This window comes from Pinus tabuliformis, chromosome X, assembly GCF_031772625.1.
Source record: "Pinus tabuliformis cultivar Carrire ecotype Pingquan chromosome X, CPIR1, whole genome shotgun sequence".
NCBI lineage: Eukaryota > Viridiplantae > Streptophyta > Pinopsida > Pinales > Pinaceae > Pinus > Pinus tabuliformis.
In genome coordinates this window covers 585,744,956-585,771,063 of record NC_142308.1, presented here as the reverse complement: position 1 = coordinate 585,771,063, position 26,108 = coordinate 585,744,956, and the positions used below count along the sequence as shown (strand labels likewise).

Here is a 26,108-nt window from a genome sequence, read left to right as displayed (position 1 = left end):
ATGCGATATAAGATATGTAGAGGTGGCTTTTACTTTTACTGGGGAATGCAGAAGAGGAAAAAGGTTTTCAGATTTCAAAGTATCACTTTAATGGCATGTTCTTTCCAGAATGTTTTGTGCAATTGGGCCTCAAACAAACAAAGGACCACTCAAACAACTTCAAGGTTTGGGTTGATTTCTAAAAGTCATGATGTTTCCCACATGTTTATACAACAGGGAGAGCTGAATCCACATCATGTTGCACAACTTTTGAAGTCATATATAGATCCAAAACAAGCACTGACTTTCTTCACACGGGCAGCTCATAAACCAAAATTCTTGCACCACATAGAGGTGTACAATTCTATGCTAGAAATTCTGGGGTCAGCCCATATGTTCAATTGAATGACAAAAATTCTGGATCTGATGGAGAAAAAACATTGTAAGCCTAATTCCCTGACTTTTATAACAATTTTTTTGGGTCTTTGGGTTCAGAGGAGTTATCCAGCAAGCTCCTCTAGCCCTAGAAGAGATGAAAGGATCTAGGTTTGTGCTAAATAACATGTCATACAATGGTCTGATAACTCTACTGTTAAAATCTGGATTTCAGAGAGAAGCCATGGATGTATACAAGAAGATGATATCAGAAGACTTGTACCTAGCATGAAATGCTATTCTGCACTTATGAGTTCCTGGGGGAAAAAGGGAGAAACAAGATAGGTATCAAAACTTTTTATAGAAATGCAAAGGTTGGGCTTGAAGCCCAATGTTTACACCTTCACAATCTACATCAAAGTTCTAGGGAGAGCTAGGAGAGTGGATGAAGCATGTGGTATGTTGAGACAAATGAAGACAAAGGGTTGTGAATTGGATGTCATGGCCTTCACTACATTGATGGATGCTCTTTGCAATGCTGGTAGATTGAATGAGGCAAGGGAATTGCTAAGTGAAATGAGGAGAAGCAAATGCAGGCCTGATTCTGTCACATACAATACTCTAATCCACAAGTATGGTGATTTTGGAGACATCAGTGTTGTCCAAGAGCTTTGGAAGGAGATGGAGGATAATGGGTGTGTGCCAGACATGATTACCTTCACTACTCTTATCAATTCCCTCTACACAGCAGGAAAAGTTGATGAGGCCTTTGGAGCATTGGATAAGATGGTGAAGAAGGGAAACTCTCCCAATTCGATTACTTACAATTCTTTGATTATTGGGCTTCTCAAGACTAACATATTAGAAGAAGCACTAAAACTTTTGCAGGTAATGCATACCAATGAATGCAAACCCACTTCTTTTACCTATAATTTCTTCATGGATTACTATGTTAAGGAGGGAAAGTTCAATGAAGCATATCAAGTCTTTTGGCAGATGAAGTGGAAGGGCATTGCTCCTGATGTTGTTTCCTTCAATATTTGTATCGATTGTCTTGGAAGAGCAGGAAAAGTTAGAGAAGCGAAGGACCATCTTGAAGAGATGAGACAAGTAGGCCTTTCTCCTGATACAATTACATATAACATGATGATAAGATGCTATTGCAAAGCAAGGGATGATAAGGCCACTGAGATCCTCTTTCAGATGATGAAAACAGAGTGTGATCCAGATGAAATGATATTTAACAGTTTGCTGAGTATTCTTTACAAAGCAGGTAGAGCAGATGAGGCATGGAAATTGTTCAACAAAATGCAGCACATTCATATATCTCCTACCACTGCGACGTACAATAATTTGATAAATGGGCTTGGTAAAGATGGTAAGATCAAGGAAATGATAGATTTACTTAAAGAAATGTGGGTAAGAAGATTCCCTTGTAGAAATTCTGCAAATTCTCTACAAATCTACCTCTGATATGTATGTAGAAAATCTGACTGTAGATTAACCCGATAATGCAATATACCAAAGAAAAATACTATAATCTACTTCTACTATCAATTTGATTTGCGGAAGCTTAAAGAATGAGCTGAATCAGAGCTGAACACATATAACCAGAAGAAGAAGAATCAATGCACATGAAACACAGAAAATACTCAGGGGGAAGCCTCAGCTAAAAACCCCACTATCTGTATTATCATACAAGGTGGGAATACATCAGAATTATACAAAGCCTTAGCTCTCACAACTAGCCAGCTCTCAGTATAATCCTCGTGGATTCTCACAGGAAATCAAAGCTTCTCACAAGCCTTCTCCTCTACCCTCCAAGCTCCTATTTCCTTGCGTTGTTTCTCCTGGGTGATCCTATTGTTACCAAGTGTAACACTGATCACTCACACTGATCTCACACCCTATAAAACTACGCAATCCTCAAGGAACCTTATTCCTTCTACATGGATGAGTTTCCTTTATAGGAAAACTCATGAAACTAATAGTACACTGTCCCTGTCTTTAATCTCAACTTGGTCTTTCTCTGAATAGACATGCATGAGTTATTTATGAGAGAATCTTCAGTTATCTGGAGTACATTAGTTGGATGCATGCATGCATTAATTGACTGAACTCACAATTAGTTCCTCAAACAGTTTGGAACTAATTTAACTGGACTTAACTTAGTAAACTGAGCTAACTAATTACAACTCAAATATAACTCAATTCTATCTCCTTAATTAAGGGATAATCTCCTTAATTTAAGGGATAACTGTTGCATGACTTCAGAAAGACTTCTAACTTGAATTTCTCCAACTAATTAATCCATAATGAATTAATTAATTATTTCCAAGCAGCTGGTGAGACTAAATTTTAATTTTAATTCAAGGACAAATTAAAATTGGAATATTCTGAATGCTATTTTTAGCATTTCTTGTTGCTATTTTCAACACTTCCTCTCAACAAGAAATGAATTCAACTCGATCTTGATCCTAAACCTTTGGAATGTTCTGCATGAAACATTTCTCTCTAGTGTTGTTGCTCTAACAACTCCAGCAAAAAAAAAAACATCCAACCTGAATTAGAATGATGCATCTATCGTCAAAGTCTCTGACTGCTATTTCCTATGTCGATTGAAAACTCTACGCTTCTGCTGACTCTGCCTTTCTGCACTTCTCTAGCCCATGCCACTTTGATCTCTGACCACATCAATCCCACTGATTCCTCCCACTACTATGTACTTTGGGCTCTTGTAGCAAGGTACAATCCATGAGATAAAACCTCTCAATGGACCCTGCCCAATTTCAACCTTCTTGAGACTATCACTTCACATCGCCCCACCTCACGCCTAGAGGTATGGCTGCATGTGATCCATCTGCTAACTTGGCTCAAAATTCCCCCCTATTGGAGGTCTCTACATGAGTGGATACCTCCACTCGGTCTCCTCTTAGCATCTCCAATTGTGGCTCCTCCACAATTGTCTGAGACTTTTTCTGGGGCTGTATGTTTAGAGGTAATTTACTCTCCCTCTCAACCAGCAAGTCTCTAACATTTGCCTTGCTCCTTAAGGTTTTGCATGCATCTTGAACCTCAAGAGAATACAGGTTCTTGACTCGTGAGCCAATCTGTTTCACCTGTCTCGTGGTGATGTGTCGAAGGAAAACCTTTCCCTTACCGGAGACAACATCGTAGCCTTTGTCCTCCAACATCGCGATCGATACCAAATTCTTCTTCAGTCCAGGCACATACTTCACATCTGTTAAGCTGATAAGAGCTCCATGCTCCCTTTGAAAAGCAATTGTGCCCACTCCTGAAACACTATACCTTTCATCATCACCCATCTCTATGCGCATCTTGAGGTCTTTCTCCTCCAAGGTACTGAATAAACTTTTATTTCCGGTCATGTGGAATGAGGCTCCATTGTCAAGAAACCAACCACAACCCATCATCGATGACACCATGCATGCGATGAGGGTGAAGTCCATTTCGAACTGAGAGGCTAATGCCTCACCTTCCGATCCATCGAAGGATCCCTTCTTGGACTTCTCCGATGGGCAATTAGTCGCATAATGACCCATCTTGTGACAATTAAAGTATCTCACTTTAGACTTGTCAACCTTATTCCCTCCATGAGAAGAATTCGATTTTGGATGAGAATCCTTCTCCTTCTCTTTCCTTTCCTTACTCGCTAAGGCTAGATTTTCTTCATCCTCTGTGTGGTCTAAAATGCGGATGCAAATTAGAGTTTAATTTAATGTCAACCCGGGAAGGTAAACTTAGAAGTGCTTATCTAAAATATATAGATCTAGAAAGATTCCTAATTTGTCCAAGATCTTGAAGTCCCCTTACAAGAACATATTCATTAAGATCTCTTTCAATAACTAATCAAACTTAGATCTAACAATTGTTTGAGATCTATGATTCTCTTACAAGAACATATTCTACAAGATCTCTTCCAACATTAGAACATCTAATAAGAAATTAAAAGCTGAAATGAAATAAACCTAGATCTAATAATTGTATGAGATCTTACGGTTCTCTTACAAGAACACCTTCAAATAAGACTCTTCCAATATTATAACATTTAACAACACTTGAAAGCTGAAATCAAACAAAAACATAAAATAAATTATAAACAAATAAGCATGCAAGTGAGGCCATGGGGGCCCTCCATAACTCCACTAGCACACCACTTCAATGGAGACTCAGATGTAGAAGCAAAATTGAAGTATGATCCTTTATTTCAAAATCTTCATTACAAACCAACTCTAAGATTACAACTTTAAGCTTCTAAGATTACATACTCCAAAATTCTAAGATTACAAAAACTTCCAGATTACAAATGGAGGAGATTGTACTCCTATTTATACAATTGGATGAGTAACAAACTCATAATGATCATCCACTAATATACTTTCCCATTATTACAAAATATGATCCCACGAATCTCTCAAGCATTTTTAACTACTTTCCCATTATTAAAAAACATGATCCCTTTGAATCCTCCATAAATCTCTCACATATCTTGGATAAGATATGCCAACCAAATCCTCCATGATTTTCTCCTTAGGAATAGGATAAGATATGCCAACCAAATCCTCCATGATTTGCTCCTTAGGAATAGGATAAGATATGCCAACCAAATTCTCCATGATTTTCTCCTTAGGAATAGGCTTGCATAATTATCTCCTTAATATGGTGGAGGAGATATTAATTCTTCACATATTTCCTACACATCACAAAACTCACATATTCTTGAGATATATATAAAAATATGTATATTTTCTAATATTTAATCATAAATTCACTTGTAATACAAAAATGAATAAAATGGAAAATAAGAAGGTGAAACCCAAATGTATTTATGAAAATGATATGATAAAAGGTTAATGGGATGATGAAATGTAAGGAATAGTGAAGAAAAAGGTGGATGAAAATATGACATTTCTGAGTCCCAACATCCTCTCCAACTGAACTTGTTGCATGTCCTCATGCAACCATGCATGGGTCTCTTTAAGAACATTTGGCATCTTGAACAACTTTGGCTTTACATGATGATGTCTTTAATAATGAATGTTTCCAGGATATGTGAAAGACATGAGTAACAACTTACATTTTCTTATGGTTGGTTCTTGTGTGACAAACATGAATACAAAGAATGTTGATCCTTGTGTTAACAACATTCATTTCGTTTTCTGTTCTCTTTTATTAAATAATAATGTAAACACTCACTGGAAATCATAAGCTATCAATGTGCATAATAAAGCCCTTTTGTAATATTAATGAAGCATGCCAATATTACGTATGAAGCAAAGTGCAACAAAGTATCATTGGAAAATAAATGTCGGTGAATGGTAAATGAGAAAAAATGGAGTGATAGTGGTGAAGAAATGGAATCATGGAAGTGAATATGTAGTGTGGTGAAGAAATGGAATCATGGAAGTGAATATAGTTCCCCCCCCCCCCACCCCTCAACTGAATTGGTTGCATGTCCTCATGCAACTTGACATGGCTCATGAAAGGAAATTTAGCATGGTGAGGGAATTTTCCAAAATATTCAAATTAGCATATAAGGAATTGCATGATTAAATATTAGAAAACAACATACCTATACTTACCCAAGAATGATGAACTATGCAAGAGGAATGTAGCTGCTGCTGCTGCTATTGGATCAGGAAAATGTGACTGATGTTGTTGTTACTAGATCCTGGGAAATGAAGGAATCTGAACTGCTGATGCTGAATCATGGAAAAGATAAATGCTGAAAGTGGAACTGTGGTACTCTCATAGATCAGAATTCATGCTGCTGTAACTGCTGAGGGAGTCGTGAAAAAGTGTATAGTCTTCACCTGCTACTAAACTTCTTGGTACAATTCTAATCATGCGAAAGAATGTGTCGATGTCGAGCATGAATAGAAATCATTGGATTACCGGCCATTGATGTATGCCGTTAACCAATGTGAGGCAACTCACCATTGATGTCAATGAGTGCCAAGGTACCCGAGTACATCTTGCAAAGTGCGAATGGATGTGTTGAGGTCGAGCCACTTGCAAGATCTGAATATCAAGGGACACTGATGTATTCCCATGATCGTCAGCGAGAGAACTTGCCATTAAGGCATGCAAGCCTCTAGGTACTCAAAAGGAACTCTAGTCTATTTCCCAGATAAGGTGTTGATGTCGATGGGGCAAGACTTGTTGAAAGGTGGGCCTTAAGGAATCCCACATTAGTCAACGCGAGTTTGTACAAAAAGATTTGGTAGGACTATAATGGAAAGAACTCACGGAAAATCAGTGTGGATCAGCATGGCGAGGAAAACAAGGCAATGTAATCATGGAAAGGGAATGAGTTTTATTCAAAAGGAAAACTAGAAGGCAAAAATAAACTGAAAAGGATAAAGGAATGTATGCGATTCAGAAAAATAGGCATGCATGAAGTCGTGAAAGATAAGGTAATGGAAGATGGCTGTAACATAGGGATGGTCTAGGCGTTTGGAAGGAAAAAGGGAGTAATCATGACACAAAAGGATCGTTGTGTAGTGGAAAATGTCATGATATGTGCAGTGAAGAATTAGCTCCTTCGAGCATCCAAAAATGGATGTAAGGAAATGCATGGTGTATGAAGATGAACTCTTGCTGTGAAAAATGGATATGGAAATGTCAAGCTTTATGGATTTACAATTGGTGGAATTCAAAATCTGCTTTAAAAAGGGAGGTGCAAGGTAGTGGTTGTGGAGTTGGATTTGTCTTTAGAATTTTTCATAAATTGTAGTCTTTGGAAGACCAATTGTCGTCACAATGTAATCTCCTTATGACCACTTGATTATCCTGTAACCTGTAAAAAAAACTTGGCAGAAAGAAAACATAAGTGTGCTCAAGAAGAAATGGCCATTTTCTTCATGATTCTTACGCAAAAATTTCATACCAAATAAAACATATTTTTATTTTTTTTTATTTTTTTTTATCTATTAGACTAACCTAAGTACCCACGGGGATTTGAACCGGTGACCTATCGCAAGGAGTGCCTTAACAACACACCCATTCACCGTCAATCCAAAGCCCCATGGGCACTAATAAAACATATTAAGGACAATCAAAGTGTTGAAATTGACTTAATCATGATATTAAAATCAATCCATTCTTAAAATAACCATGAAAAGTAATACTCCCTGTTTGGGTCAGATGAAATATGCTCGGCAAAAACATTTATAGAATCCTCCAAATGTTTGATAAATCGATCCTCAAAATTTGTTTCCAAGTTTTCCATTTTTTTATTTTCAAACCTGCATGAATTTTGTGAAATTTTATTTTTTTTATTTTTAGTGGGCAACGACGTCAAAATGTAGTGGCCAATCTAGGGTGCTAGATTAGACTAGATTTAATATCAACCAAGGTAGGTAAACTTAGAGGCACGTGTCTAAAGTCTATAGAAATAAAAGGATCTCATCTACCTAACTAAGTGTCTAATGTGACAGGGTACAACACTCCTTTACAGGAGATTGAAATATGTTTCCTCCCACACCTTAACACTTAGATCATCTAATTTATCTAGCTGTTCTAAAGAAACAACGTGTTGCTAGACTGAGTTTTCAACCCTCTTACAAGGATATTATCCACAAAAGCTCTTTCCAGCTAACACACTAAGCATTCATGAAAATCAAAAGCTCTTTTAAGCACACTGAAATTTTAAATGCATGAAAACAGAGTCCACAGAGATACTTTGAAATCTAATGATCGATCAAATCTTTTACAAGATATTGTTCAATGATCTAGTAATCGAATTCTCAAGCTATCACCATGAATATTATTTGCAAGAACTTCTAATCAAATCAATAAACTCACAGGCAAGAAAATAACATTAAACACTATTCACACTATTCAGATTCGAAAACGCTATGGAAATGAAAATAAAAGTATACCAATCTCCACGTAGGGCCCGTCCACGCTTCAATGGCACACTTAAGAAACTTCAAGCGATGAGAATGTTAACGCATAAGCACTGTAAGGGTAAAACGATGACTGTAATTAAGTTCTGGAAGTTGAAATAAGATGCAAGAGCAATGTTCTGGAAACAATACACAAGAATAATAATCGTTCTGGACAATACAATACGCAGTCTTTTATCTGCTTGTCTCCTATCCTATATTCACTAACTTTCCCTCTAAATCGAATGTACATACATTATGCAGATGTTTCTGCTTTTACAAAAGAGTGATTTTTGTCTTTTCTAATCTTAACTGATTTCCAAAGCAAAATGAAATCAGTTTGGGAAACTCTGGCTTTTTGCTGCCTTTGTGACCAAAAAGGCTGGGTTTGACCAGCATTGACCATGTATCCAGGAGCTTTAGATTCGCTGTTGAATAGATCTTTCACCATGTATGTACATTCCAGATCACGTTCCTATCCTTTGTTTTGATTTTCCTGCCATGCCACGTGTCACATCATAAACCATTTACAGGAAGTCATGACATCCTGTAATTTTTGTTGAAAATTCCTAATTTTTAACATAAAAATTCACAAATTAAATTTAATGTAAATTAACAACTATAATGCTTTGATTAATCAATTTCAATGGACTATGAGGGGTTTATGGGAGAAAAAGATAGACAAATGATGGATTTCTAGAAGAAAAGGATGGCAATGAAATGGTACCAACATCTCCCCCAAGCTCAATGATTTAGCATGTCCTCATGCTAATCCTGATGTGCTCCCTTTATACTCTGTTCCTGCCTGTGCCTCTACCGCTTGTAACAATGCATCTATATTCTTCTGAGCTTGGGCATTCTTCTGAACGTGGAGCTCATGTTTCAAATTCTTGTATTTCTCTTTGAGAGCTTTCTTTTGAGTATACCATTTGGTTTCCCACTTGCAAATGTCGGTTTGTTCAGCCTTGAGTTCTTTGATTTGCTCCTTCAACTTCTCATTTTTCTGCTGAGTCTTCTTGCTCTGAGCTCTCAACATTTCATTCTCCTTCTTGATGACCTTCTCTAGCATGTTGGCCTCCATCAATTCTTCTTTTAGCTTTTCAATTTGTTTTTCTAACCTCCTTTGTTTCTTGTTTGCAGGTGCTGGCTCTTTCCCTTGTCCATTGTTACTCTCGACTTCCATTTCGGCTTCCGGTCCTGGCTGTGAATGAGCACTGCTCTCAATGTCCATCGGTGCATGTGCATTTGACTCTGGTTGATCTTCTTGTGTTTGGGTCTTTTGTATTCTCCTTGATCTTCTTGTATATGTAGTGAAAATTTTGTCTTGCTCAATTTTCTGGGTAGCTTCTTGCCTCATCTTTCTTGTCCTTACACTACTGCTGTGTGGAGGAACATTGCTTGACTTGCGCACAGGGATTTCCTCATCAATATCAAGCATAAATTCTGAGTGCTCTTGCTGCTCCTGATCATCTTCTCCATCTTTGATTTGATTAGCAACCAAAAATTCCTTCCATGTTTTTCCCCTCCTCTGCACTTCAAATTCAATTAGAATTTTAATCAACCCAAAATGATACAAGCTTTTATCTTCATTACCCTTTTGCTTTTGAATAGTTTTTGACATCTTAGTCAAACTCTGTAAGAGGAAATAGGGTAGACTAATGGTGCATTGCCATTTTAAGTGCAACAGGAGTTTGATGTGATATAGATAGACTATGCTGTAACGACCTTCACACGTAACAAATTTTTGAATAATGTACACCATTTCATCCCATGGGTGCATCAACCAGCTTCTAGGGACACCCTTTTTCCAGTTGACAGAGGAAACCCTTGACCTAGACATGAATTGAGTCCATGATTTTTCCTTAAATTGTTTTGTTTTGAAATATTTTTCTCCTTCTGGACTGATTCCCAAGGTTTGTGCTATGGTATCCTCTGAAATCCTAAAAGAGAAGTTGCCTATCAATGCTTTCTCTCCATTAAATGTAAATGCAAACTACTTGGTTACTTCTTCATTGTTCCCATTAAACTTCTCTAGGAAGGATAACCATTGTTTTTCCCTTAAAATTGTAATACAGTCATCATGATATTGGGAACTATCAATTGTCGTAGGCTCTGCTCTATTGGTCATTTTGACAAAGAAACACCTGTTATAACCCTTTTTGTTTATGCTTAATAATTCAACAAGGGTCTCTTGATTTGTTACCTCTATTTTGCGCTCCACTCAACCGACCTGGTAGCGCCCTCTGTTCTCGGGGTCTCCTTCTTCAATAACTTGGGCAGCGACCGGATTAAAGTCCTCGGATTATGGCGGAGGTAGAAACTCGTGGTGAGCCCAATTACTATGCTCTCCCTTTGTAGCACCTGCTATTCTCGACCTTCTTTGAAATCACAGAGTTTGAATTACTAGTATGGTAACACCCTTTTTACGAACTGAGAATGAAATGAAACTTAACAACCGACCTTACCCAATTTACTATAATGATAATGCAGAGCGCATTCATATCACAAAGACAGAGGAGCTGTACTGGTTTGCATAGGTACAATCATGAGAACGCCGTAGACATATAAGGAGTGCTGGAGTGATGATAACAGATAGTTGTTGCATGAGTCGACTTGGGTCAAACGATCGTTTTATAACTTGGCCGATTCAAAAAAAATGAATGAAATCGTTTAACACTTGGCTCTCCAATGATTCACCACTTGTCCATTACTTGTTGGTACTTGGCCGATTAGGAAGATGATGGATCGATGATAAGGTTTGATGGCCGATTCAAGAATGAGGAGTTAATGACAAGGTTTGAAGGGTGGTGTAGGAGAAGATTTAAAAATCGTAGGAGGAATATGGCGATAGGCTAGAGTGTGTTGGGAAATGATAGTAGTTAGGAATGTTACAAGGGTGATGGGTATAGGGGTGTTTTTGAAATTGATCATAAGCAATCATAATCATCATATTTAACACTAAAATAATTCAAGAATTTTAAATGTTAAAAATAAAAATTACAACAATACATTACACTTTGTTGGTTGACCAAGAGTTGAGTTGGCATGCATAGGTAGGACTGATCTTTATTGTCTAGATATGACTAATCTTCACTGTCCATAATAGGTCCCTTCTGAGATAAAATTGGATATAACAGGTCCCTCTGAGATCTGAAGAATGTTGTGTGTGCAGCTTCCTTGATCTTTGGTGTTGATGTAGCCTTGATGATAAGAAACCTTTGAAACTCTGTTGAAACTTTGTTGAAGTAGCCTGATGTAGCAGTCTTTAACAGGTCCCTTTAATGTTTGTTGAACAGGTCCCTCTAATATTAGTGCTGGTAACATAGTCTTCTGAACAGGTCCCACTGCATATTGCTTGAACAGGTCCCTCTGATTAGAACAAAGACAAAAACAACTTCTTTATTGAAATACTGAAGTGCTGAAACAAACTCTTTGAAAATTTACAATGAGGAGATGAGATAAGGAAAACAAAAATGCTGATGCTTCTCCCCCACTAAAGCTTTGACTTGTCCTCAAGTCATTATTGAAGCGATGAACCAAACAGTAAACAAATAAAACAAGGAATTCTTACTAGCCAAAGAATTGGTTTTCAAGTAGTGGCCAAAATGTAGTGGCCAATCTAGGGTGCTAGGTAAACATAGAGGCACGTGTCTAAAGTCTATAGACATAAAAGGATCTCATCTACCTAACTAAGTGTCTACTGTGACAGGCTACAACACTCCTTTACAGGAGATTGAAATATGTTTCCTCTCACACCTTAACACTCAGATCATCTAATTTATCTAACTGTTCTAAAGAAACAACGTGTTGCTAGACTGAGTTTTCAACCCTCTTACAAGGATATTATGCACAAAAGATCTTTCCAGCTAACACACTAAGCATTCATGAAAATCAAAAGCTCTTTTAAGCACACTGAAATTTTAAATGCATGAAAACAGAGTCCACAGAGATACTTTGAAATCTAATGATTGATCAAATCTTTTACAAGATATTGTTCAATGATCTAGCAATCGAATTCTCAAGCTATCACTATGAATATTATTTGCAAGAACTTCTAATCAAATCAATAAACTCACAGGCAAGAAAATAACATTAAACGATTACAACTCTAAGCTTCTAAGATTACATACTCCAAAATTCTAAGATTACAAAAACTTCCCGATTACAAATGGAGGAGATTGTACTCCTATTTATACAATGGGATGAGTAACAAACTCATAATGATCATCCACTGATCTCTCTTTAGTTCCATAAATCTCGCAACCATTTTTAACTACTTTCCCATTATTACAAAATATGATCCCTTTGAATCCTCCACAAATCTCTCACATATCTTGGATAAGATATGCCAACCAAATCCTCCATGATATTCTCCTTAGGAATTGGATAAGATATGCCAACCAAATCCTCCATGATTTGCTCCTTAGGAATAGGATAAGATATGCCAACCAGATTCTCCATGATTTTCTCCTTAGGAATAGGCTTGCATAATTATCTCCTTAATATGGTGGAGGAGATATTAATTCTTCACATATTTCCTACACATCACAAAACTCACATATTCTTGAGATATATATAAAAATATGTATATTTTCTAATATTTAATCATAAATTCACTTGTAATACAAAAATGAATAAAATGGAAAATAAGAAGGTGAAACCCAAATGTATTTATGAAAATGATATGATAAAAGGTTAATGGGATGATGAAATGTAAGGAATAGTGAAGAAAAAGGTGGATGAAAATATGACATTTCTGAGTCCCAACATCCTCCTTGGATGAAGAACCATCTCGTGTACTCCTCCTGATCTCCTCCTGGATGAGATCTGACCACAGTCGTTCCCAATCCGACAGTTTCTCCCTTCCATTCATAGAGTCCTGGTAGCTATGCCAGCTCTTTGGAAGACCGAGGAGAGCTAGGCTCACCATATCATCATTGACAATAGTTATTCCCTCACTGCTAAGCTCATCTCTGCAAGTGGTGAGCTTGTTCAAATATGTGGAAACAGTATCGCCATTCTCCATCTTGATTCTTCTAAGCTTGTCCTTGAGCACCAATTTCCTTTGGTCGCTACTGTTTTGGTAGAGGTCCTTCAATGTCTTCCACATTGAATATGGAGTATCCTTCCCGTGGAGACTCGAGACAATATGGTCTCAAACTCCCTCAAGGATGATTTGTCTCGCCCTCACCACACGCTTCTTCCACTCAGCCAACTCTTGTGCATTAGTTGAACCTGGCTTTGGTATTTCTTGATCAATGAAATCCTTCAAGCCGTTGTCTTCTTATATAGCCTCCATGTGATCTTTCCATGCTATGTAATTCGAGTTGCCATCCAAGGCATACTCGAGTCTCAAGCCATAGAACGCCATTGACCAACGTGAAGTATGAGATGAATTCGATTTATACTTGCAACCTCGAACTTCAAACTTCAAATTCTCTTCTTAGTATACTGTTCACAGTCCTGATAACCTTTGCTCTGATACCATGTAGAAATTCTTCAAATTCTCTACAAATCTACCTCTGATATCTATGTAGAAAATCTCACTGTAGATTAACCCGATAATGCAATATACCAAAGAAAAATACTATAATGTACTTCTACTATCAATTTGCTTTGCGGAAGCTATAAGAATGAGCTGAATCAGAGCTGAACACATATAACCAGAAGAAGAAGAATCAATGCACATGAGACACAAAAAATACTCAGGGGAAAGCCTCAGATAAAAACCCCACTATCTGTATTATCATACAAGGTGGAAATACATCATAATTATAGAAAGCCTTAGCTCTCACAGCTAGCCAACTATCAGTACAATCTTCATGGATGCTCACAGGCAATCAAAGCTTCTCACAAGCCTTCTCCTCTGCCCTCCAAGCTCCTATTAACTTGCGCTGTTTCTCCTAGGTGATCCTACTGTTACCAAGTGTAACACTGATCACTCACACTGATCTCACACCCTGTAAAACTGCGCAATCCTCACGGAACCTTATTCCTTATGCATGGATGAGTTTCCTTTATAGGAAAACTCATGCAACTGATAGTACACTATCCCTGCCTTTAATCTCAGCTGGGTCTTTCTCTGAATAGAAATGTATGAGTTATTTATGAGAGAATCTTCAGTTATCTGTAGTACACTAGTTGGATGCATGCATGCATTGATTGACTGAACTCACAATTAGTTCCTCAAACAATTTGGAACTAATTTAACTTGACTTAACTCATTAAACTGAGCTAACTAATTACAACTCAAATATAACTCAATCTTATCTCCTTAATTAAGGGATAATCTCCTTAATTTAAGGGATAACTGTTGCATGACTTCAGAAAGACTTCTAACTTGAATTTCTCCAACTAATTAATCCATAATGAATTAATTAATTATTTCCAAGCAACCGGTGAGACTAAATTTGAATTTTAATTCAAGGACAAATTAAAACTGGAATATTTTGAATGCTATTTTTAGCATTTCTTGTTGCTATTTTCAACAACCCTCCAAATGTTATTACATGCAATTCAATCCTAGATGGCCTCTCCAAGAATGGTGAAGTAGATTTGGCTTGCAGGATGATGCAAAGAATGGAAGAAACTAGGTACAAGCCTGATGATTTTACTTACAATATATTAATTGATGGTCTCGTTAAAGGAGACCTAATAGATGATGCTTTGTAGTTGTTTAATCGGATGAAGGATGATCTGTCTCCATAACTTATCAGCTTGGGTAGTCTCCTACCTGGGCTAGTGAAAGTTGGGAAGCTATATTATGGTTTGGAATTGTATAGGGAGTTATATTGAGTGAGGGGATTAGTTCCTGATGATAACATGTGTGCAACTCTAATTGATGGCATGGGAAAAGCTGGCAGGGCAGATGAGGCAATCTTGCTTTATGAAGAGATGCTAAACAAAGGTGTCGGTTGGGATGTTTATGTGGTATGTTCTCTTATCGATTCACTATGTAAGGCAGGGAGAGTGTTTGATGCCCACAAATTGTTTGAGGAATCAATACATAGAGGTGTTACTTTTGATATTGTAGCATATAATGTGCTTATTGATGGCCTCTGTAAAGCTGATTGTTTCCATAATGCTTGGAATCTTTTCAAAGCGATGAAGACATTAGGCCATACTCCTGATGTTTTCACTTATAATTCATTCTTTGATGCTCTTGGAAAAGTTTCCAATATGGATGAATCCTTTATATTTCTTGGCAAGATGCTTGCAAGAGGATGCAAAATGGATACAATTACCTACAACACTCTAATTTCAGGCCTTGTAAAGGCCAATAGAGTAGATGAGGCCTTAAGTCTATATGATGACATGATGGAAAATGGATGTCCTCCCTCACCCTTTACTTACTGTCCTTTAATTGATGGGCTTTGCAAGGCAGGAAGAGTGGATGAGGAAAACGATCTCTTTTAGGAGATGGCCAAAGCTGGGTGCATGCCTAATTATGCTTCTTATATTAGTCTTACGCATGCATTTAGTGTTGGCATTATGACACAGACTTGGCGCTATGACACAGGTGTTTTCCTTGATGGAAACTCACACAGATGATAGATCATAGTTCAGGCTCATAGAATGAAGAAAGAGAGGTATACGCAGGTTCCCTATTTTCCAAATTGCGTGTACACGCGGGTTATCAGAATGAAAGGCGCGTACAACGTACACACGCACTTTCATGCAAAGAAAGGGACGTACATGTTGGAAAACCAGTTTTGGTCCGTGGTATTTGGTCCATGGTATTTTGATCCATGGTATTTGGTCCAAGGTATTGCTTCTAAGTGGTTTTGGACCATGGTATTGAGTAAGGCCTAAGACTATAAAAGGAGGAGAAGATCATTAGGCAAAGTCACTCATGAATTGAATATCTAATGAAGAGCAAGATCTAGAATATAGGTGATTGGGTTATGGTGCACAGCTGGATCTGAAGCAAGGATGAACCTGAGCGCTTGATGAAGGACAAGTTCTATTGATGGGTCAAGATCTTAAGGCTTAAAGAGAAGTATCTTTGTGTGGTTTTGATCTTTTATCTGAATAATTGATGCATGTCGTAATCTATAAATCTGATGATCTGGGTATAACTGATGTTTGAATAGTTGTAAAGGTTAAATCATATTTTACAGATATGTACGCAGGTTCATTATAACAAAGGCGCGTATACACACTGGTTTGGCATTTCAAAACAACGTATATGTAGGTTTCCCTTGGGAAGAATGCGTATGCACACATTGAAGTAGCGTACACCTCATAAAATATGTTTTAGCTACTTCTGATTGCTGTTGCAGTATTCTGGGTTTTGGCTTGGGTTCTAGTTACTGTTACTATATTCTAGTTACAACATTCAGAGAAGTGATTGTTTGATTCAATTTTAGTTGGCGCAAAGGAGATTGGTTGATGTAGATATATTTGACTTTTGATTGACGTTATTAATGGATCCAGTCTGAAAATTTATGAAACGTGGTACCTGGAAGAAAAGAGAAGGTTGTAGCCTTTTGTAGGTCAGCACCTACCTACTAGTACATCAACTATACAAGAGCTAGGGGGTTGTATCTCCCTTCCAAGAGAAGCTGGAGAACGAGAGAAGGTTGTAGCCTTCTGTAGGTAGAAGCCTGCGTACTGGTATAAGACTGCACCAGTACAAAATATTGTAAAAATAAGTTTCTTATTAAAAGAAAGATAGAGACGATTGCAGCAGGTGGTTTTCACCCACATTGGGTTTCCACCTTATATCTTGTGTTCGTATGTGTTTTGTTTTTACTACTCCTGGTTACTATCTATATGGTTCTGATGCATAGATTAAAGATCAACATATGAAGAATTAGCTAAATTATAAGTTTACAGGGCATACACTAGTTGCCTTATATACAGTTGCGTATACAGGCAAGTTTCATTATCTGAAGTAGCGTATATGAATCAGAATATGGAAATGAAATATTATTGACTTGCTAATACTGATTCACCCCCCCCAGTATTATTTCCAACAATTAGTATCAGAGCAGGTCCTTCAGAAGAAGCTTGATTGCTTGAAGGAAGATCTATCATCATGAGTAATTACGAAAGAGAAGGATCCATTATACCACCAATATTTGATGGGAGCAACTTTGTCTATTGGAAGGTAAGAACCACAACCTATCTTCAATCTCTTGGAACAGATGTTTGGGAAATCGTGGAAGGAGGATACACATTTCCATCAACAATTCCTACAGATACGACAGGTAAAAAGCAGTATGAAACAAATGCCAAGGCTGTCAATACTTTATTGGGGAGTCTGTCACAATCAGAATTTGTCAAGGTTATGCAGCTCAAAACCGCCAAAGAAATATGGGACAAGATCATTCTAAGATATGAAGGAGACAATTAGGTAAAACGTGCAAAACTACAATCTCTCAGAATTCAATATGAAACTCTCAAAATGCACAATGATGAAAGTATAGCTAATTACTTCTTACGTATATATGAGATTGTTAATCGAATGAAAAACTTGGGTGAAGAGATAAAAGAAGTTACTTTAGTTGAAAAGGTTTTAAGGTCCTTGTCCTCTAAGTATGAATCAAAAGTTTCTGCCATAGAAGAAAAGTAGGATCTTCAGAGTATTACTATGACACAGCTGCACAAAATCCTAACTGCTTTCGAAATGAGAAAAGGGGGTCCATCAGACATGAGAGAAGTCGCATTCAAAGCTTTAGGAAGAGGAGAACTCAATGAATCAGGACATACGTCAGAAGGAGAGCAAGAAGCAAACTTTGTCAAGAACATTCAACGGGGTTTTGGAAGATTCAGAGGTAAAATACCTTTCAAATGTTTTTCTTGTGGAAGAGTCAATCATTATGCTGCCAAATGTCCTCACAAAGATAAGCTTGACAAAGGTAAGGAATCAAAAAAATGGAATAGAAAACAAAGTGTAAGTAAGAAGAGCTGCTATACGCATGAAGATAGCGATGGTTTATCAAATAGTGATGAAGATGAAAATAATAATGATTATAGACTTCTGATGGCTTTTGAAGATGATGATTTCTTGGATGCTTTAGATCTATGGTCTTTATGAAGATATTCCTAAACTTAAAATTTGTTTAGAAGAAAAGAATATGATTATAGATACTCTGACATTCCAACTTGTTGAAAGGGAAAAACACAATGAAAAATTAGAATGTGAAATTGTGGGTCTAAGAAAAGCTATTGAGAAAACAAAAGCTCTCAATCTCATATTTGCTAAAGGATCAGAAACTTTAGATGAAATTATCAAAGTGCAGTGATCTCCTCTGATAAAGACAGGTCTTGGATATACTAAAGAAATATCTCAAGCACAGAGGCCGTCAACCTCCAAAAGCTATCTTGATGCAACAAGGAGAAGTGAACAGTTTGACAATCGTCAACAAAGGCATAAAGCAGATCACCAGGTAAATCAGGTTCAATCTACTTCAAGGATGAACAGAAGCTACAACCAACCTCAGGTAAATCATACTCAATCTGTTTCAAGAATGAATCACCAGGTCAGTAGATTCGATAATCGCAGGAACTACTTTAATGGCCAATGTTTTTCATGTCATAACTTTGGACACAAAGCTGCTCAATGTGTTGCTTACAAGACCATCATGACTAGAGAAGCACGAAATCAAAGGAATGAGACTAGGATCATGAAAAGGACCTATAATAACTTTTCTCCTCTTGAAAATGAAATAGAATGCTCTATCTGTAACAACTTCGATCATGAAGATTCTGAATGCAGGAGTAAATTTTGGCAAACATCTTAGAAGGAGCAAACTTCATTGGGTCCCAAAACATGGAGAAAGAAAGAACCACAAACAGAAAGATGTGGTATAGCCTTGTATGCAGAAGGACAAGAAAATCAATGGTATATTGACAGTGGATGCTCGAAACACATGACAGGTGATAAAGAAAAACTTCAGCCATATAATGCCTTAGAAAAGGAAAAGAAGGTCTCATTTGGAAATGACACTCCTGCTATCATAAAAGGTAAAGGTTCTGTTCTCTTAAAAGAAAAGGTTAAAGCTGGGAATGTTATGTATGTTGATGGTCTTAAGCATAACCTATTAAGTGTTAGTCAAATGTGTGATCAAGGAAATGAAGTAGTATTTCGATCAAATGGATGTGTTGTTCGTGAGCTTGATACAAGAGAAATCATGATCAAAGGCATAATAAATCCAAACAACTTATACATACTCAAGGGAGGACAACAACAGTGCTACCTAAGCAAAAATGATGAACATTGGCTATGGCACAGAAGATTGGGGCATTTAAGCTTCCCTCAAATAAGGAAAGCATGCAAACACCAGGCTGTTCGTGATCTTCCTGATATTAGCATTCCAAAAAATACAATATGCAAGTCATGTCAATTTGGTAAGCAAACCAGAGCACATTTCTCGGAGAAGGAAGGATCAGCTAGTAAGCCTCTTGAGCTTGTTCATACTGATTTATGTGGTCCATTAAGGAAAAAGTCACCTCGTGGAGAAGAATACTTTATATTGTTCATTGACGATTTTTCCAGAATGTGTTGGATAGGACTCCTAAAGCATAAAGATGAAGCATTTTAAAAATTCAAAGCCTTCAAACCTTTGGTTGAAAATGAATCATATCACAAAATCAAATGCCTCAGATCTGATCAAGGAGGGGAATTTACCTCAGATGAATTCTTCGACTTTTGTGAAGAACATGGAATAAGAAGAGAATTTTCCACTGCGAGGAGTCCTCAGCAAAATGGAATGGTAGAAAGGATGAACAGAACTGTTCAACAAATGGCTCGTGCCATGCTAGATGAGTTTGGAACTCCTGCAACCTTCTGGGGTGAAGCTGCATTTGCTGCCGTCACTATTCTCAACAAAACAAACGTTCGGGTAAACAACACTCAAACTCCACATGAACTTTGGTATGGTAAGACTCCGACTATAAAATACTTCAAAGTTTTTGGAAGCAAATGTTACATCAAAAGGACGGATGAAAAACTTGGCAAGTTTGAACCTATTGCAGATGAAGGCATTCTCCTTGGTTACTCCTCCCGAAGTAAAGGATATAAGTGTTATAATAAAAGACTAGGGAAAATTGTTGAAAGTATTGATGTTGTAGTTGATGAAGCAGGCCAAAATCCAAAGCATGTAAAAATTGAAGATTTTGAAGAAGATGAGGATTATCTTTCCACATCAAATCAGACTAATTCTGAAGAAGAAACCAATGAAGCACTAGAAGAACAGATAATGGTAGAAGAAAAGACTCCATCCAGGTATGTTCAGAAAAATCATCCAGAAACTCAAATTTTGGGACAGAAAGAGGCAGGGGTGCAGACAAGAAGAACTATTACAGAAGCTTCAAGCTATCTAGCATTGCTTTCCACCATCGAACCTTAAAATGTACATGAAGCCTGCAAAGATGAATGTTGGGTCAAGGCCATGAATGAAGAGCTTGAGAAAATTGAAAAGAATAATACTTTGGAATTAGTTCCTAGACCTCATGATAAGAATATCATTGGAACCAAATGGATATTCAAAACCAAGCTGAATGAAAATGGAGAATTTATTAGAAACAAGGCTAGACTTGTTTGTAAAGGATATGCTCAACAAGAAGGTATAGATTTTGAAGAAACTTTTTCACCTATCACTAGACTTGAAGCCATAAGAATGTTCCTTACTCTTTCTAGCTTTCAGAACTTCAAAGTGTACCAAATGGATGTAAAATCTGCCTTTCTTAATGGAGACTTAGAAGAAGAAGTATATATTGAGCAACCAGATGGATTCATCCTTGGAAATGATCCAAAACTTGTATGCAGACTTAGAAAGGCTCTCTATGGTCTAAAACAAGCTCCAAGGGCCTGGTATTACCGTCTTGACAAATACCTCCATCAACAAGGTTTTACAAAAGGATCAACTGATAGCAATCTATATACAAAGATTGACAATGATAAATTGCTAATACTTGTTGTGTATGTTGATGATATCATTTTTGGTAGCAATGAAGAAGCCATGAGTCAAAACTCTGCTTTGGTGATGCAGAAAGAATTTGAAATGTCCCTGCTTGGTGAGCTCACATATTTTCTTGGTTTACAAGTTCAACAAAATAAAGATGGTATTTTTCTATCACAAACCAAGTACCTCAAGCAGATCTTGAAAAAATATGGCATGGAAGATTCTAAACTAGTATGTACCCCTGTGGTAACATGATGCAGTCTCAACTCAAATGATGAATTAGCAGCAGTACATCAACCAACCTACAGATCCATGATTGGAAGTCTGCTTTATCTAACAGGTACCAGACCAGACATTATGCATGCAGTAAGAATAGTTGGAAGATTCCAAGCAAATCCAAAGGACTCACACCTTCAAGCAGTCAAAAGGATTTTCAAATATCTTCAAGGAACTCATAATTTTGGTTTATGGTATCCTAGGGATACAGATATTACACTTCATGCATATACAGATGCAGATTGGGCAGGAAGCGTGGATGACAGAAAAAGAACTAGTGGTGGTGCATTCTATATGGGTTCCAGATTAGCATCTTGGTTCAACAAGAAATAAAGTTCAATTGCACTATCTACAGCTGAAGCAGAATATGTGGCTACTGCATCTTGCTACACACAACTCCTTTGGATGATGCAAACATTGCAAGACATTCAGATCACATGTACTCCACCCACCTCCATTCTATGTGATAATACAAGTGCAATAAGTATTTCAAAGAATCCAGTCATGCATTCCAAGACCAAGCACATACCCATCAAATATCACTTTCTACGTGAACAAGTGCTTGAACAAAAGGTCAAATTGGAGTATGTTCCCTCCAAAGAACAGGTTGTTGATATATTCACCAAACCAGTGCCCAGAGAGACATTTGAATATCTTAGACATAAGCTGGTAGTAGTTGATGCATCATCATGCTGTTGAAACTTATCTATTTAAGAGAAAAATGATTGTACACGAGTTTCATGAAGTGTATCTGCGTACATACGCCGGTTTTTGTGGATACAATCACGTATATGTTGGTTTGAAGAAAAACAGTGGACCAAAATCAAGATGAAATGAGTCTGATATGGGTTTGACAATGATCATCTGGCACAGATTCAAGGGGAGCATATACTTCTAATAATGCATTGTTGGCAATATCTTAGAAGATCTTGGTACAAATTCATAGATTCAGGTGGAATAGGTGTAGAGGGAGATCATGGTTGCTGATCTGGATGATGATTGACAGACGCTGATGATGATAGTTGTTGATAGTCTTATTTTAGATCTTTTGTCTCTATGTCATGTATATCTTTTATTATCAAGGTCATTTAACGACCTATTTTGTTTCCCCACTATGCATGGGATGGATGATGTAATGTTCTGATATGTCATGTATAAACATTTGGTATATCCCCACTTGGTTGGGTGGATGAGTCAATCTTGGTATATCCCCACTTGGTTGGGAGATGGATGTCTGTATGTGTCTTTGGTGATAGGAAAGTCATGTATGGTGTATAGAGTCATGTTCTTCTTGTAGAACATCTTTTTGCAGCCCTTGCTTACAGTCAGGGGGAGCATGGACAACACACTTCAGTATATCAGAGAATTTGGCATATACTCAGGGGGAGCATAACCCTTTGCCCTTGATGACAAAGGGGGAGAGTGACTTGGGGTTGCCATCAAGTCCAAAGGGGGATATTTTTGGCATTATGACACAAACTTGGCGCTATGACACAAGTGTTGTCCTTGATGGCAACTCACACAGATGACAGATCAAAGTTCAGGCTCACAGAATGAAGAAAGAGAGGTATACGCAGGTTCCCTATTGTCCAAATCGTGTGTACACGCGGGTTAGCAGAACGAAAGGCGCGTACAATGTATACACGCACTTTCATGCAAATAAAGGCGCGTACATGTTGGAAAACTACTTTTGGTCCTTGGTATTTGGTCCAAGGTATTGCTTCTAAGTGGTTTTGGACCATGGTATTGAGTAAGGCCTAAGACTATAAAAGGAGGAGAAGATCATTAGGCAAAGTCACTCATGAATTGAATATCTAATAAAGAACAAGATCTAGAATACAGGTGATTGGGTTATGGTGCACAACTGGATCTGAATCAAGGATGAACCTGAGTGCTTGATGAAGGACAAGTTCTATTGATGGGTCAAGATCTTAAGGCTTAAAGAGAAGTATCTTTGTGTGGTTTTGATCTTTTATCTGAATAATCGATGCATGTTGTAATCTGTAAATCTGAAGATCTGGGTATAACTGATTTCTGAATAGTTGTAAAGGTTAAATCATCTTTTACAGATCTGTACGCAGGGTCATTATAGCAAAGGCGCATATACACGCTGGTTCAGGATTTCAAAATAGCGTATACGCAGATTTTCCTTGGGAAGAATGCGTATGCACACATTGAAGTAGCGTACACCACATAAAATATGTTTTAGCTACTTCTGATTGTTGTTGCAGTATTCTGGGTTCTGGTTACTATTACTGGTTTCTAGTTATAGCATTCAGAGAAGTGATTGTTTGATTCAGTTTTGGTTGGTGCAAAGGAGATTGGTTGATGCAAATATATTTGACTTTTGATTGATGTTATTGATGGATCCAGTCTGAAAATTTATGAAGCGTGGTCCCTGGAAGAACAGAGAAGGTTGTAGCCTTCTGTAGGTCAGCACCTACGTATTAGTACATCAGCTAGTACAAGAGCTAGGGGGTTGTAGCTCCCTTCCAGGAGAAGCTGGAGAATGAGAGAAGGTTGTAGCCTTCTGTAGGTAGAAGCCTGTGTACTGGTATAAGACTGCACTAGTACAAAATATTGTAAAAATAAGTTTCTTATTAAAAGAAAGATAGAGACGATTGCAGCAGGTGGTTTTCAACCACATTGGGTTTCCACCTTATATCTTGTGTTCATATCTGTTTTGTTTTTACTGCTCCTGGTTATTGTCTATATGGTTCTGATGCACAGATTAAAGATCAACATATGAAGAATTAACTAAATTATAAGTTTACAGGGTATATGCTAGTTGCCTTATATACAGTTGCGTATACAGGCAAGTTTCATTATCTGAAGTAGCGTATATGAATCAGAATATGGAAATGAAATATTATTGACTTGCTAATACTGATTCACACCCCCCCCTTCTCAGTGTTATTTCCAACATTTAGGCAAGTAGGGAACTTACATGATGTATGCAATTTTTTTTCCAGAATGGTAGCAAAGGGCATAAAACCAGATCTAAAATCTTACTCTGTTCTCATAGATAGCCTTTGTATGAAGGGTAGGATAGATGATGCCCTTCACTTTTTTGAGGAATTGAAAACTCACTACTTGAAGCCAGATACCACTCTCTATAATATCATCATTGATGGATTGAGAAAAGCACAGAGGTATATGAAGGCCTTAATACTTTTCAATGAAATGGAAAAAACGGCTTTGTTCCAAACCTATTCACCTATAACTCCTTGATAAACCACTTTGGAAATGTAGGCATGGGGAAGCACGCAAATGACTTATATAAAGAACTACTATCAGAGGGGCATGTACCAGATGTTGTGATTCATAATACATTGATCTGTGGGTTCAACAGAGCAGGCCAAGTTAACTGTGCATATGGAATCTTTAAAGATATGATTGCTCGTGGTTGTAAGCCTACTCCAGTGACATATTCTTACCTACCTAATTGATTAAGCATCTTTAAACTTCACAATCTATGAATTTTGTGCATTTTAAGTTTTTCTACCAAAAAGAGGCACCACTCCTTTTCTTTCCTACTCAAAAAGCCTGAAACTCGTTATATGCATCTCTCCCTTTCTTTCCTCAATTTTCTATTTCTAGATGTTAAAATTTTGCAACTCTCTGCAACTTAACTGGAAAGAGTTGTTTAAAGTTTAAACCACTTGTTTTTGATAAAATATGCACATTGAATTTAGTGCAAACATTCCAATTTATTTTTAATAAACCCATAAAGATAGGACTAAGAGGATGGTCACTGCAGAATCTACTATGAGATCTATTTCTTCCTCCTTTGAATATCTAATTTCTTTGTTATACATTTACAAGGACTTGCATTTATCAGGTCTTTTACTTATCCTCTGCACTAGAAAGGTTTTTTTGCTGATCTTGCAGGCTGTTGTAGAGGTAAGTTCATTTAGGCTATTGATTTTTAGATTGACTACTTCTAAGGTATCCACATCCCTCATGCTTATGATGGTGGGTCATAGCATTGTTCTGGAACAATAGCCGCAAAAAACCATAGTTACTAAGTTCGAATTCTAATTCGATTCAATACAGAAAAAATTGATTGCCTAAAATCCAATATGGAAAAATCCTAGAGTATACATTTTACACATACAAAAACATATGAATTTTCCAAAATATTAGAAAATTTCCTCTATTTTCAGCTCCTTGCCCTTGGATGGACTATTTTCCTTTGTTTATTTTGCAGTTTGAGACATTTGCTAGTGCTAATTGGATAGAAATGTTGTTCCTGTATCTAATGTTGTATAAATCTATCCAGACAGAAACATAGGCACATAAAGTTGTATTTTTTTTAGGAAGATGAGCAGTCTCAATCTCAACTCAAATCTACCTGTTATTACACACCACATCTCTGATTCTCCCAACTTAACAACAAAAGAGGGAGAGATTTTTTATTAGATATTTTGATTTATTACAAATGACATGGTCTTTTAGTAGTGTCATGAATATATCTTCATATACATTAATGAGAAGGATGACATAACTACCCTGTTGAGTGAGTGGGAGTGGGAATGCTTCATCTCCTTTTTGTTGTGGATGGACTATCAAATATGTAACATATTTCATCAATAGAGTGGGCTATTTCTAAATAAAAGCAAAATTGTTGGCTTTACATATTTGATAAGAAGGGTGC

At 37.2% G+C, this 26,108-nt stretch overlaps 1 pseudogene; it reads left to right on the top strand.

The window, feature by feature from the left end:
* On the top strand, window positions 1–24,900 carry LOC149141370 (uncharacterized; annotated as a pseudogene).
* Window positions 24,901–26,108: the final 1,208 nt, after the last annotated feature.